General features: G+C 37.9%; 1 pseudogene; it reads right to left on the reverse strand.

Annotated features, from left to right (window-relative positions):
• Positions 1-760: 760 nt before the first annotated feature.
• Positions 761-1,419, reverse strand: LOC115301004 (annotated as a pseudogene).
• Positions 1,420-16,362: the final 14,943 nt, after the last annotated feature.

A 16,362-nucleotide genomic window follows, 5' to 3' on the forward strand; every position in this document is an offset into this window, starting at 1 on the left:
ACCTAATGTTCAATTTCTATCAGTTTTAATAAAGACCAGTGTAAATACCATTACTGCTTTGTAGAAAATTCAGTATTCTACAGATCCCATGGAGTCATGGAATAGAACCAGGAGCCTCCATCTTTTATGTGATACTCTATGGTACTGTGTAGGCCAAGGCAATTTTGCTGTGGTTAAGGAGGATTTTCATGTGTAAGAGAATCCTCTTGCAAAAGGTTTATTCAATTTACCTGGAAATGCTGGCACTTGTAAAGAGCAGCAGTTATGTGAATCAAATATCGGATTCAACCTAAAAATATGGTTCCTCGTTAACATTTTTCTGCATATGACCATGATAAAAGATTAGGATATTCTTTATATTTCCAAGCAAAAATCCAATTTAAAAAGCCTGTTCTTACTAACCCCCTAAGAACAGCATTTGAGAGTAAACTAACAGAGCATAACATCACCCCAATGAAGCTGTAGGTTTCATTACATGCACCAACAAATCTACATGGCTAACTTCTGCATTCCACTTTTACAGAATTTATTTACACCTATTATACAAAGCAGCATTTTAAACACTGACATATAAACTCCCTAAGAAGATAAAGCAAAGACATAAATGTTTATCTTATTAGAAATAAGATACACCATCACTTAGAGTCTTCAAATATTATTTGAACTTTAACGTTCATAATTAGACAATGCATTCATGGAACAATCTCCAGACAACTAATTTTTTAACAGACAAATTAAAGAATACTTTTAAGCAGACATAACTGTCCTAAATTGTTTATTAGGTAAGAATTTTACAAACATTACTTGTATTAACGGTAACGGTGGAGCTGGACAGTATTGCATCTTCTCCAAGCCGCAAGGCAAGAACCATCAATAGTGTGGTGGAACTTGTGACCTTTTCCAAGGCCACGGTTCTTGGTGCCTGCAGATGTCAGCCCTCATATCTCCCTGTGCTTGTGGTTGGGTGATCCACTGGGTGTCAGGATTTCCTCTGAAAGCTTTATGGAATGGATCAATAAGGATAACCTCAAAGAATTTTTATGTGTAATCCTCACGAACCCAGTAAGAATTCAAGACTCTCAGAGCCCCACAGTGGCATCCAGCTCACTCCTCTGCAACAGACTGAAGGCTTCGGGCAAACTTTAGCTTGTTGACACCATGATGGCCAGTCTTGCCATAAGTATTACCCTTAGGAACTGGGCATTTGCAGCCACCACGGTGCACACGAATCCAATATATGACATAACCTTGCTTGGCCTTGTACCCCAATCTGCACGCTTTATCGGGGCAGGTGGGGCAAGGGGCCCTGTGGAGCGCAGAGAGATGGTGATACTGCCAGCAGCGCAACCTGAGAAGAAAGCACATTACATCCAACCGCTTCTTCCTCCATAGCTCCTGGATGTACTTGTAATCACCCATTGTGGGTTACCTTTGATCTGATGGCTGCCGTCAGATGGAAAGGTTATTCTAGGTTTTAAACATAGGTCATGGGGTGATCCACCTTGCACTTTAGAAAGATTGCTCTGGAAATAGTGTAAAAAATAAATTTCCAACTGCAAGACTGGAGGGCAGGAAACCAGGATGAAGCTTGCTGCAATAGCCCAGATAAAGGACAAGAGTGGCCTGAATTAGGCCAGTGAAGGTATGATGGTGAGGAAGCATTGGATTTGAAAACTGTTTAAGAGGTAAGTTTGACAGGAGATAAAGTTAACAGGGTTGATTGAATAGATGTGTGAGGCGAGAGAAAGAGAGTTGAGGGTGATTTCAAAGGTTCAGAGTGAATAATGATAGATTATGAAGAGGTGGAGGCCAAATTTTAGGAAATACTATGCATATTATTAGGGAAACGTTTATTTTTTAATGCCTATATGGAATGTCCAGATGGACATGCCCAGGAGGTTATTGAACATAAAATATGGGCATCAGTAGGGAAGTTAGCATTGGATTGATTGATTTTTACATTTACTTTTTCTCATCTACTCACATTCTAATTCATTCCAGAAAGGATTTTGAAGGTAACAATCAATACATAATGAAAGCCATCAAACTAGATGTGATGTAATGTATTACTAGCCGCTTACAGATTGCAAAGGAAAAAAACAATCATATGTTTCACAGTCACTCACATACAGTTGTGTTTCCCTCCACAGGGTTATAGTATTCTATTGTGTGTCCATTATATAATAGAAATGCCAAAGGAGTTTGGAAACAAGGTTGCTGGGATTCCAACTTCCCCATTAGCAATGTGATTCTGAGCAACTTGCTTAAGCTCTCAGAGGCCTCCAAGATGTGAGAAAACGGAACCATTTGATTTCTGGGATCCCCTCCAATGGGAATTTTCTTTGAGCTCTACTTCACGACTCATTATGCAGTCCCTTTTCCTCTCTTCAGTTACCTCCACTTGGCCACCAACGTACTAATTAAAGTGATAAATAAGCACTTCAGTTTGAGAAGAAGAGAAAGGAAGGTAAAACTGTGGTTGCTCTTTTCCTGGGTATTATGATAAGAAATTATCAAGTTTCCTCAAAAACTTAAAAATAAAGGTAAAAAAGGTAAGAGGTAAAAGGTAAAAGCTAACATCACTAAAACTGATATTTGTACCCTGATGTTTGGGTTTATATAGACTTACCCTATCCCATAATATTATAGACAATGTAAATTCAGCTTTACATCCAGAAAGACCACGTAAAGCATTTCACTCAAAGATAAATAAGGGTGTCCTTATGTTGTGGTTTTCCCATAAATTTCTGTAGAAATCACAGTGTTTTCCAATTATAACAACAAGAGTTTTCAGACAACTATAGAGTTTTTAATATTCAAAAAAGAGAACAATCAAATAACCATACAACCAAACATAAAGCTCTCTTTTTAAATGTAGGTAATAGCATGACTTATTATACCAAATGACCTAAAAAGGTAGAGACTAAGCTTTGCAGAGCAATAAAGATGCATGGAACAAAATGTTGAGTAGAACTGTTGGGAAATCCCCGCACAGTCAGCACACTATGCACAAGCCAACTTCATGGTACATTGCAAATGAGCTTTATTCTGATTTGGCCCACAGCTCTTCTTCCCCTTTCCTCTGTCTGGAAAATGTATACACCCACTGTTCTCAGATTTGAGTACATATCAAATCCCACGGAGGACTTATTAAAATACAAACTGCTGGTGCCTTCCCTCAGAGTTCGTGATTCATTAAGTCTGGAAAAGGCCCAAGAATTGGCATTTCCAACAAGTTCTCACATAATGTTGACACTGCTGGTCTAGGGACCATACTTTAAGAACCACTGGCCCTACCCCCACTTCTATTTCAAAAACCCAGCTTAAATCCCACTCCTGAGTGAAGATGGGGTAGAAAGGGGAAGCGATTCACCTTTCTCTTCTCCTCCCAAGAAACTATAGGCAGCTCACTATTATATTACAGTTCTAGTCCTGAACCTGCTCTCCATGTCTATCTCCACCCCTTTTCCACCATGCTCCTTTGTGAGCTCCTTGAAAGGTAGGCCCAAATATTATTCACACTTTTGTTTCCTGGCATCTAGAGCAGTGTCTGTTCCCACCATACACTTAATAAACAACCCCCCCCAATACAGAAATGAGCAGAAGAATAACTGTAAAAGTCCTTTTAAAGTCAAAGTGCTATGAAAAACATGCTGCAAATGAATCTCCCCAAGATCTGCCTAAAATGCAGATTCTGATTCAGGAAGTTTGAGGTGGGCCCTGAGAGTCTGAATTTTCAACAAGCTCCAGGTGAGGATAACACTGTCCATAGACCACACTTTAGGTTTCAAGGCCATGAAACAGTGGCTCCCAGCCTTGGTTGAACATGAGCATCACCCAGGGACATTTGACAACGTGGATTCTGGCCCACTTCCCAGACCAGTTCAGTCAGAGTCTCCGGGTGTAGGACCCGGGCATCAGTGTCTTTTCAGAGCTCGGTAATTCTAATGCAAAACCAGAACTAAGAGCCACAGACATCAAAGTCATCAGACATGATGTAGTCAAATGACCAAATCCAAATTTTATAGTCCGAATTATTGGAGTTTTGCATTACTTATAATTATATTGATGTTGAAAATACCAAATATGTCCGTTTATTCTCTTCAAGTCATTTATTTAACATAGTATCATATTTTTATCCAGCAAATAGCATCATCTAAAAGCCAGCCAGGAAAGACATTTCTGACAGGTTTTAAAATAAATCTGTACTTAATGTTTCTCAGGCTACCATGTTAAAACAGTAACTATTTAGACAATTATAATTATGATTTATGCTTTTCTTAGAAATAGAGCAACATATCCCCAAAGAAAGTACTATGATCATAAACAGATGCTAAGTCAGAATGCTGACTTCCAGAGTAGACCATTGTTTTCACAGTCTTTCTTAAAGAAACAGGCTTTTTTTTAAACTCTACTTAAAAACAATTATGAAATAAAATCCATATTTATGCAGATGATACATTAGACAGTGTTCTTTCACACTACAAAAGAAAGATCTTAAAAGATACTTTCAACTATTAAGCCACCAGAGTGACTTTGATATATTGTCCAATCTTCAACTCAATTTCTACCAAATTTTCATAAATACATCTGGGCCATAATGTGAGGAATGACTGTATGGTTGACTTTAATATTTGTGTTTTAAAAAGCAGCCCAGATAATAGTAAACTTTCCAGAGCTGTGGTGATTTAACATTGCTCTAGAAGTAGGCTGCATTGGGGGCACCTGGGTGGCTCAGTCGGTTAAGTGTCTGACTTCAGCTCAGGTCATGATCCCATGGTCCATGGGTTCAAGCTCAGAGCCTGGGCCCTGCTTCAGATTCTGTGTGTCCCTCCCCTGCTCACTCTCTGTCTCTCTGTCTTTCTCTCTCTCTCAAAAAAAAAAATTAAGTAAAATAAACACTAAAAATTTTTTTTAAAAAAAGGTAGGCTGCATAATCCATCCCAAGTCCCTGACGCCCAGGCTGTAGGCAGCAAGTTCCAGAATCACTCCTTACAAAAATATGTCTTAAAATGTGATATATACAATCCTAGATAGAGATACTGGCCAACACTGCAGACTCTAGTGTTCTGTAGCTGATTCTCAGAATGAAAAAGAGAAGCTCAGTCATTCATTTGGGCAAACCAAAGTTGAGTGCTTGAAATCAGTCCTCTTGTGGCTTCTTATCCCTTAAGAATAAAAGATTGAAATGAAAAGCTTTGAAAGACTAATAACTAAAACTCTTCATTAGGTACAACTCTTATGATGTTCTTTTCCTGGTAATCTCAAATATCTAGTCGAATGTAATCATCAAAGACACACTTGAAACAGCATGGTTTACATATAAAGAAAGGGCAAGAATGGTGCCAAGTTCAATAAATTGTGCTGTTATGAAAATAACCACCTGACAGAAAGAAAAAGGATCAAAAATAAGCCAGAGGGCTATCTATACATAAATTTCCTAGAGGACTGAAATTCTTACTCTTATGTCTGAACTCAGGACAAAACAAAAAAATGCTTTGGGCATATTGAGAAAAGCCATTTTGAAATCTAAGATCTGACTTTTATTCCCCTTCAATTAACTCAACACCTTACAATCTGGTTTCCAGTTTATCTCTTTCCTAACACTTTTCATCAATAGCATCCCAAAGAAAAGAGAAGAGGTGCCAGAAATCTGAAGAATACCTTCTCTTATTCTTGATTTTCAAAAAGAATATGACTTTTATAAAATCAAAGTGTGTGGTAGGTAAGTCTGACATTAATTCTAGGAAAAATTCTAGAATTAATTATTTAAAAGACAGGAAGCACTTAAAGAGGAAATTGTGATCACAAGGAAACACACTGAATTCAAGAACACCCAAAACAAGGTGGGGTTTTGTTGTTTTATTGTGGGGAGGGTGTTGCTAAGATTAGTGGTGTTTAGTGCTAAAATTGTCTGCTATAGATATTATATATCTGTATTTCAGGAATCATGTTATCCTTGCAGACAAATGGATAAATGTGGACTGCTTAAAAGCATAGTAGAGCAAACCCAAAGAATGCTAAATTATTAAAGTCACCCCAGAGAGGGATTACTAAAAACATTGAACAGAGCTTTATCCTCATCCCTAACTAGTTCATGCTTTTATTGGCAACGTAAATGAGGAGAATTTGACCCAATGATCAAATTTTCAGAAAACTTAAAGATGCAAAAGAGCAATGATGGTGAATGACTGAATTAGAACACAAAAAGATCACAATCATCTATACCAACAGACCAGATCTAACTAGCCTGAGTTTAATAGGATAAACATAAAGTTCCTCAGTCGGGCGCATCTACCACCTCCTGGACCAGAACTAGAGAGTGTGGATCTCTGAGGGCCAACAGATGGGTGAAAATGCCAGTTGGGAAAAAATGCCAGTTGAGTGAGTGCTCAATACAAGGTCTTGTAAATAGTCAATACTCTAAAACATGAATTATTATCATTTTTATTTAAAAATGTTTTATTTGTTTTTGAGAGACAGAGAGAGACAGCGTGAGCAAAGGAGGGTCAGAGAGAGAGGGAGACCCAGAATCAGAAGCAGGCTCCTGGCTCTGAGCTGTCAGCACAGAGCCCGATGCGGGGCTCAGACCCACAAACCGTGAGATCATGACCTGAGTTGAAGTCAGACGCTTAACCAACTGAGCCACCCAGGAGCCCCACGAATTATTATCATTTTAATTATTCATTATTATGCCTTTATTTCATGAGACTCTGCCAGGAAAATAAAACTACCTTGTAAACATGTTTCCAGCAATTGAAAAACAGAGCCATGCTGTTCATTCTGTGCCTTGTTTTAGCGCTGGTGAATATATGAATGTATGGCCTCCTGCCTAGTTTCCTATATTAGAGGAAGAAAGAGGTGCCAATCAGGTACTTTGTGTCTAATATGTTAATAATCTGGCCTCCCATATGTCCTTTATCTGGACTTTTCTGAACTACCAGCTGTCTAACTATTTCTTAGCAAACCTGAAACACCTTTATGATCATAATAGCTACCATTTATTCAGGGTTTATTGGATACCTAGCATGCAGCCAGGTATTTATAGATAGATTACCTCTAAATCTCACCAAAACCCAGCAGGTATCATGACTTCCATTTCTTACATAAGGAAACTGAAGCTCAGAGGATCTTTAGAAACCTGTGTGTTCAAAGGATCAGAGGCCAACTGCCTAGGTCACCTTTTTCTCTGTGAGGTCAGATCACCGTTCTCAAACATGTTAGCCATCTTAGAATGATAGCTCCACCTCCAAGCCTCAAACCACCAAGTTCCCCAGCAGTTCCTAACCTTAGTCAAATACTTCCACAGGTGCATTTCGCATTTTATCACCACAGCACAGAATGGACATAGTTTTACCTATTCACTGAGGATCACCTGAATCACAGCCATGGTGGAGGCATCCAAAGTTCTGAAAGAATTCTTTAATGCCCCAATCCTCACCTTGGTAGACTCACAAAGGCCATTTTTTTTTTTTGAGACTAATACCTCTTCACTACTGTCACGCTATGACTCATGAACTAAGGCCTTCCCTTCCTGGGTCCTTTCTTCCAAAAATTAAATGGCCTCCATGTAGGAGAATAAACTGCTGGCTATAAGGCTTCCTTTGAGCTCCAAATCACCTCGTTGTAGGTATAACGTCCTTGGAGGACTGAGGTAACTAAGCTACATAGAAAGTATCATGGTATTATGCAGTGGAAGACCCATTTTCAGCTGAGATTCCATTTAGAACATAATTTTTTTTTAATTTTGTTAATGTTTATTTTTATTTTTTATGTTTTTTAAATTTATTTTTGAGAGACAGTGTGGGCAGAGGAGGGTCAGAGAGAGAGAGGGAGAGACAGAATCCAAAGACAGGCTCCACGCTTTGAGCTAGCTGTCAGCACAGAGCCCATGCAGGGCTGGAACCCACAAACCATGAGATCATGACCTGAGCTGAAGTTGGACACTTATACAACTGAGCCACCCTGTTTATTTTTATTTTTGAGAGAGAGAGAGAGACAGAGTACAAGTGGGAGAATGGCAGAGAAAGAGAGAGAGAGAGAGAGAGAGAGAGTCAGAAGCAGGATCCAGGCTCCAAGCTGTCAGCACAGAGCCCAATGCAGGACTCGAACCCACTAACTGTGAGATCATGACCTGAGCTGAAGTCAGATGCTTATCCAACTGATCTATCCAAGCCCCCAGGGCATAATTTAAAGACCTTGCCATCATTGCAGTGTCACAAATTGCTTATCCACAGACAGCAAGTTGAAACATACACACAGACATCTCATATGAGGGAACAAAGCTAAAACAGATAAGATTCTCAGCTGATGGATTAAAGTCAGGTTCCCGAGTCTCTAGTCTTCTGGGGTCACCTTTTGCTTTAACATCCAAATGCACTGGCTCCAACCTCCATCCTAAGTACTATGGGCAGTCCAGAATCTCTGGTTGGATTTTCATTCATTCATTCCAACTCCTCATATGAGTGACTACCCTGTGTCATGCTCTATTCTGGCCCTAGAGGTAGAGCATGAGAAACATAGGTTTAAAAATTCCTGCTCTCATAAAGCTTTCATTCTCTGTGTGTGTGTTTGGAGTACGGGTATTGAGGAAGGGTTAGGCCATTCTGGTAGGTCCACTCTGAAGCCTACTTCCTTGTATTCCCCTATATCCTGGTAGCTGATGCCATCTCTTCTGTCCTGGTAGGAAATAATACCCCCACTTTCTTCACTCCCCATCGAGCACCACTAATACAAACTGGTGGGTGTAACAGGCTTTTGTAGAAAGAGATCATAACATAATGAAGTGCAAGCAACAACTTAAAATGGAATATTGGAAATCGCTGGGCTAAAAAGCCACTATTCATTCTCCCTGGTAGGCAGTTTCTTGCTGTCCGAATTCTCCCTTGGGCTCTGGCTTGTTGCCATCTTCTCCCACATTCCTCCCAAGATCCTTTTCCCAGCCCCTGGTTCTCCTAACTGCCAGCTTATGACCCTCAAGTTCCTTTTTCTTTTCTCATGCAAAGCAATTCACCCACAGTTTATGGACTCTGCCCTGGGGTGAGATGGATGGAGGGCAATGGCCTTCACTTTTCCCATCCAAAAAGTCTGCCAAGATTTTTTTAAGCCATCTTTTCTGCTGTGAATCATGCCACTCCCTTATTATGTATGTTAAAGCACTGCAGCCTGTTCTAGTTTCAATAGAATTTTTTTCCCATTGCCGTCAGCCAGCAATTGTGGGAAAACAACATGCAGAATGAATTGCTAAAGACTACCCCTGAAATGGAATTTAAGCACTCTCATTAACAAAGTCTTGGGAAAATGTCATTACAGATTCCAAACAAGTAAGCAATCAATCCAGTATACTCAATATTGAGCAAGTAGAAAGTGAGAGTATTTTGCAAAATTAAAGTTGGATTACTACCTCCCAGATTACATCAAAATGACTTTCAAATATACCAAAGATTCAAAAATAAAAAAAGGAACCATAAAAATAATAGAACATGACTGATATTTTTAAAAACAATATTCTTGGAATAAAAAAAGACTTTTTAAATGTTTTTATTTTCGAGAGAGACAGAGACAGAGCATGAGTGGGGGAGGGACAGAGAGAGAGGGAGACACAGAATGTGAAGCAGGGTCCAGGCTCTGAGAGGACAGCACAGAGCCTAATGTGGGGCTCAAACTCACAAGCTGTGAGATCATGACCTGAGCCAAAGTCAGACACTTAACTAACTGAGCCACCCAGGCACCCCAAGAAAAGACTTTCTAAGTATGATATTGAATCTAGGAAAATAAAGAAGAAAAGTTAGCAATCTGATTACATATAAATACTAAACTTCCATATAGAAAACTACCATGAATCAAGTCTAAAAAATACATATTTGGGAAAATTGTATAACACACAAAATAGATTAGAGAATTATTTCCTCAACAAAGAGTTCAAATCACATCAAAATGAACAACAAATTTTTAAAAAGTAAACAACATGAACAGTCCGTACACAAACACACACAAATTGGTCACTAAAGATATATAAATAAGTTCAACTTCGCTTCTACTTAAATCAACATCTTGGAAAAGATATTGTTTTCCACCTAGCAGATTGGCAAATATATAAAAATTTACTTTACCTATTACTGGTAATGATAAAATACCCATTTTCATGTATGATGTGAAATATAAACTGATGTAAACCTTTTGATAGATAATTAGGCAATATCAAATTCCATTTGTAGGAATTTTTCCTTGAATGTATGTAAAAAGATGCTTTGATTCAGCAATGTTTATCAAAGCAACACAATTCTAATAATATAAATGTCTTTCAGAGAAAATGGTTATATCAATCACAGTGCATTTAAATGCAACCATATAAAAGGATAAGGTAAGTTCCTGTAATAGTTATATTGTAGACATATTACTAAGTAGAAAAAAGCAGTGACCTCATTTGTAAAAAGAAAAAATATATACTTAGCTCTTCTGAATCTCAGTCTAAAACCTGAAGTGTACCCAAGAAAAGGTAACTTTGTTTCTCCAGGATTAGATATAATGTCTATATTGAATTCCTATTTAACCAGTGGCAAAATTTAATCTTAACCAATTTAATGTCCTGCTTTTCTAAAAGTTGTTTTGTTTTGTTTTGTTTTGTTTTGTTTTGTTTTGTTTTAAGCTCCCGGGGGTGGCAAGGCAACCAAGAGACAAGTACATCTATACCCTGAAATAGTCATCAACCCAAGCTGGCATCGTGTCTTGTTTTTTTTTTTCCATCTGGTTTACCATGATCACTCCTCCAAGGACTGCTAGTTATCTGGTACCCACCATTACCCAGGACAATGTTTTAGCCAATTGTTAAAATGTTGAAAAGCTTCTAAACTAATCAGTAAACAGATGCTGCCTCACTCTTCTCCACCCACTAGACCTGGCCACCCTGACTCTCCCCTACCCTGAGAGCTGTCCTTACCTCCTCCACAATCCAGTAACTAAAGAGTCATTGCCAAGCGCAGCTAGGACCTCCAGGAGCCTGCTCCAATAACACAGCCAGTATGTCTTCCAACTGGCAAGTACCCATGCTATACCCACTGCTAAATATTGCTGATCCCGACTCCCTCACAATACTGCCAAAATAATCTATTCATAAAGCAAAACTGAGTTTATTGCTTACTATGATACAGGAAAGCACTACTTTGACAGAGTTGTAGTTGTGCTTGAATGGAAAAGTCTAAGTGGGGATGTTTATGGGGTTTGAGCTTTTGGTTTAAGACAAGTTGTCAAATAAGGAGGTGGTTTGATTAATATTGGGTAAGGATTGTGATATAGTAGCTCAGGATGGGTGTACACAACAAAGTAAGTGTTTTGAGGCAAGAGTTTTAAAGTCTTAGAGAATAAATTGTCATTTTATGTCATGTATTAATAAACTTTGATGTCTATTTAAATGGGTTTTTAAAATACTCTGGTTTCTCTTCAGATCGCATAAATCTTTGGCCTTATAAATGGGGTTTTAAAGAAGTTCTTGAAATGGAAAATGCATTTATTTATAATTTTTATCTTCTTGGTTAAGAGCTTTCTGAAATAATGCTATATTAATGAAGACATTAAAATAAGAAAGTTATATTAGTGCAGACTGCATGCTATTTGTATGTAAATGGTTTCAGTTTTCAGTGTCCTCTCTTTCAGTCATTCTGAAACCTAAACTGAAGGATGGAGCCTTAGGATCTGGGAGCCTTAGCATCTAGAGCAAAGTTCACTACTCTTTAGCTGCTGTGATTGTGTATTGTGTGTCTTAAGGTGGTCTTTTCAACCTCCTTAAGTGTCAGTTTTTCTCTTCTTTTCTTGAATGATCAATTGATGGATCAATGACTACACAACAGGACGTGGACTCAGAATATTACTCATCTGAACATTGCAGCACAAATAAAAGAAGGAATTATGATCAGAGTTCATAGTCTACTTTTCATCCACTAGCCTAGAGTGCTCAAATTAAACCAGAGAACATATTCCATCCCCAATCTGAAGAGTCTGTAGAGCTGGGTATCTAATATCAGCCAAATTACCTAATTTTATAATTTATTTATTCTTTAGAGATTTTTTAATGATATTAAAGATCCCAAAGATGTCTGCAGGAATAGAAATACACATTCTTTCTTAAAAAGTACACAAGATACCTTTCAAAAGGCCAATATTAAATCAAAAATGCTCTGTTCTGAACAAATGCCTGATGAATTTCATGAACTTCTTGGATGAAGAGTTTAATAGTCTTGGTGGAAATGTCTGTTTCCCTCTGCACTATAGATGTAGGGTTTCCTTACTTTCCGGATATATTATAAAACATGAAGGAAAGAGGCTGAAAGAGAGAAGAGAGCAGTCCAGAATGCCCTTCATGTACTTAGAGTTTTGATTTTTCAATCAAAGCCCAAATTTTTCCTTCTTGATTTAAGTTATCTTTCAACATCTCGTTCTATGAGAGAAACCAGTTGGCCAAAATGGGGGTCTATGTGAGATCAGGAACTATCCTGGAGGCAGGTATCAGTTTACCAGCATAACAAGTTCCTGTATAGCTTGCAAATAGCATCCAGGAGGTCTTTGTATACAAATCCAATACCAGTCATAGAGGGTACCCTATGATCTGTTTTTAGCCTAAATACATCCAAGGCATTGTTACATAGTGTTGTAATATTTTGGTACCATGAATCAAGATTGATTCAGGACAAGGCAATGAAATTTGTAGTATCAAGAACATTAGCAAAAGAGAAGTGGTCTTTTTTGTAAGATCTATAAAAGTAAGACAGGGGCGCCTGGGTGGCTCAGTCATTTAAGCATCTGACTTTGGCTCAGGTCATGATCTCACCAGTTTATGGGTTCAAGCTCCACATCAGGCTCTGTACTGAGAGCTCAGAGCCTGGAGCCTGCTTCGGATTCTGTGTCTCCCTCTCTCTCTCTGCCCCTCCCCCCACTTGTGCTCTGCCTTTCTCTGTCTCTCAAAAATGAATAAATGTAAAAAATTTTTTAAAAATAAAAATAAAAAATAAAAGTAAGGCAGTTTCCAAAAATATACCATCTGTTCCCCGATTCTCTTCCAAACTCTACTTCTGTGAAAATTCAATTACAAAGCTGCTCCCATGAAAGGTCTCTAAGTGTTTTGGTAGAGATAGGAAATTTCTTTCTTAAATAAGACATGATAAAACATGTTAAGTTTATGGCTGTGTGACCTGTTGTGGTGTTGTCATCTTAAAAACCACCTAACAATTGAGGGACACCTGAGTGGCTCAGTTAGTTAAGTGTCCAACTTCGGCTCAGGTCATAAACTCATGGTTTGTGAGTTTGAGTCCTGCATCAGGGTCTGTGCTGACAGCTCAGAGCCTGGAGCCTGCTTTAGATTCTCTGTCTCCCTCTCTCTCTCTGCCCCTCCCCTGCCCATACTCTGTCTCTCTCTCAAAAAAAAAAATTAAAAAATTTTAAAAGCCACCTAACAATTGAGTCGTTACCCAGAAAATCAACTGATCCATTACAAGTAACCAGTAACAAAGAAAGATAGATGATTCCCACAAGAAAATCCAACAGTCTTGTTGAATGTATTAGCCAGTTCACAAGTAAAATATCGCCACATGTCCTGACAGAGCACCTGCTATGTGAAAGCCACAGGAACCCCAGCCCATGTTAGCCACAGCTCCAGGCAGCCAGCAAAATCACTGAGCACACAGCCTACATAGGAGAAGACTATTTTGAAGACTACTGTTACTTCAAATTTAGGAGTAGATGTTATGCCTAATCCATTGAAACAAACACAAAAAATCAAGCAAAATAGGGAAACAGAAAGATGTTCCAAAAGAAAGAACAAGACAAAACCTCAGGGAAAAAAACTGAATAAAATAGAGATAAGCAATATATCTGAAGAATTTAAAGAAAGGATTGTAAGATACTCACCAGACTGGAGAGAAGAGAGTAAGAAGTTACCGAGATCTTCAATAAAGAGAAAATACAAGAATTAATCAGAGATAAAGAATACAATAAATGAAATTAAAAATATATCAGAGGGAATTGAGAGTAGATTAGCAGATGCAGAAGAATGTATTAATGATCTGGAAGACAGAGTAATTGAAAGCACTCAAGCTGAACAGCAAAAAGAGGGGATAAAAATTTAAATGAGGATAGGTTAAGGGTCTTGGGCAACATCAAGCAAACAAACATTTACATTATAGGGGTTTCAGAAGAAGAGAGACAAAGTGATAGAAAATTTATGTGAAGAAATAACAGCTAAAAACTTTCCTAACCTGGGGAAGGAAGTAGACACCCAAGTTTACAAAGTACAGAGAGTCCCAAACAAGATGAACACAAGGAGGTCCACAACATGGCACATAATAATTAAAATGCCAAAGGTTAAAAATGAAGAGATAATTTAAAAAATCAACAAGAGTTGCAAAAAGTTACCTACAAGGTAAAATCTATAAAGTTATCTGCTGATTTTTCAGCAGAAAATGTGCAGGCCAGAAGGGAGGAGCGTGGTATGTTCAAAGTGCTGAAAGGAAAAAACCTACAAAGACTATTCTACCCAGCAAGGTTATTATTCAGATTTAAAGCAGAGATAAAGAGTTTCTGAGACAAATAAAAGATAAAGGAGTTTATCTCGACTAAACCAGCCTTACAAGAAGTGTTTAAAGGGGCTTATGTTGAGAAGAAATAGCCATAATTAGATATAAGAAAATCACAAATAAAAAGATGTAAAATATGACAATACATACAAAACATGTAGAAAGAAGTTTTTTAAAAAAAAAAAAAAGAAGGAAAGGAAGAAAAAAAAGAAAAACAGGTTTTTTCTGGTTTTTTTTTAAATGTGTTTGAGCTTAAATGACCATTAAATTAAAAAACACTGCTATTTACTTAGAATGTTATCTATGAACCTCATCGTAGCCAAAGCCCAAACCTATGATAGATACACTAAAGATTAAAAGAAGGAAAGCCAAAATAACACAATAGAAACACATCAATCACAGAAAGCAAGAGAAGAAGAAAAGAACAGAGAGGAACCAAAAAACAAAATGGTAATAAGTATATACTTGTCAAATACTTTAGATGTAAATGGCCTATGAGCTCCAATCAAACGACATAGGGTGCCATGATCAAGTGGGATTCATTCCTGGGTTACAGGGCTGGTTCAATATTCGCAAATCCATCAATGTGTTACATCACTTTAACAACAACAAAAAAGAGATAAAAACCATATGATCCTGTAGATAGATGCAGAAAAAGCATTTGACAAAATACAGCATCCTTTCTTAATAAAAACCTTCGAGAAAGTCGGGATAGAAGGAACTTATTAAACATTATAAAAGCAATTTATGAAAAGCCCTCAGCTAATATCATTCTCAATGAGGAAAAACTGAAAGCTTTCCCCATGAGAGCAGGAACATGACAAGGATGATCACTCTCACCACTGTTATTTAACATAGTGCTGGAAGTTCTGGCATCAGCAATCAGAAAACAAAAGGAAATAAAAGGCAGCAGAATTGGCAAAGATGAAGTCAAACTTTCGCTTTTCAGAGATGACATGATACTCTATATGGAAAACCCAACAGACTCCCCCAGAAGCCTACTAGAACTGTTCCATGAATTTAGCAAAGTCGCAGGATACAAAATCAACATACGGAAATCGGTTGCATTTTTATATGCCAAAAATGAAGCAACAGAAAGAGAAATTAAGAAACTGATCCCATTCACAATTGCATGAAAAACCACAAAATACCTAGGAATAAACCTAACCAAAGATGTAAAAGATCTGTACAATGAAAACTATAGAAAACTTATGAAGGAAATTGAAGAAGACACAAAGAAGTGAAAAAAAATTCCATGCTCATGGATTGGAAGAATAAACATTCTTAAAATGTCATTATTACCCAAAACAATCTACACATTCAATGCAATCCCAATCAAAATTGCACCAGCATTCTTCTCAAAGCTAGAACAAACTATCCTAAAATTCGTATGGAACCACAAAAGGCCTTGAATAGCCAGCGTAATAATGTAGAAGAAAACCAAAACGGGAGGCATCACAATCCCAGACTTTAGCCTCTACTACAAAGCTGTCATCATGAAGACAGTATGGTATTAGCACAAAAACAGACACATGGACCAATGGAATAGAATAGAGAACCCAGAACTGGACCCACACATGTATGGCTAATTAATCTTTGGCAAAGCAGGAAAGAGCATCCAATGAAAAAAAAGACTGCCTCTTTAACAGGTGGTGCTGGAGGAACTGGACAGCAACATGCAGAAGAATGAAACTAGACCACTTTCTTACACCATACACAAAAATTAACTCAAAATGGATGAAGGACCTGAATGTGAGACAGGAAACCATCAAAACCCTAGAGGAGAAAGCAGGAAACA

Source organism: Suricata suricatta, chromosome 9, assembly GCF_006229205.1.
Source record: "Suricata suricatta isolate VVHF042 chromosome 9, meerkat_22Aug2017_6uvM2_HiC, whole genome shotgun sequence".
NCBI classification, from domain to species: Eukaryota; Metazoa; Chordata; class Mammalia; order Carnivora; family Herpestidae; genus Suricata; species Suricata suricatta.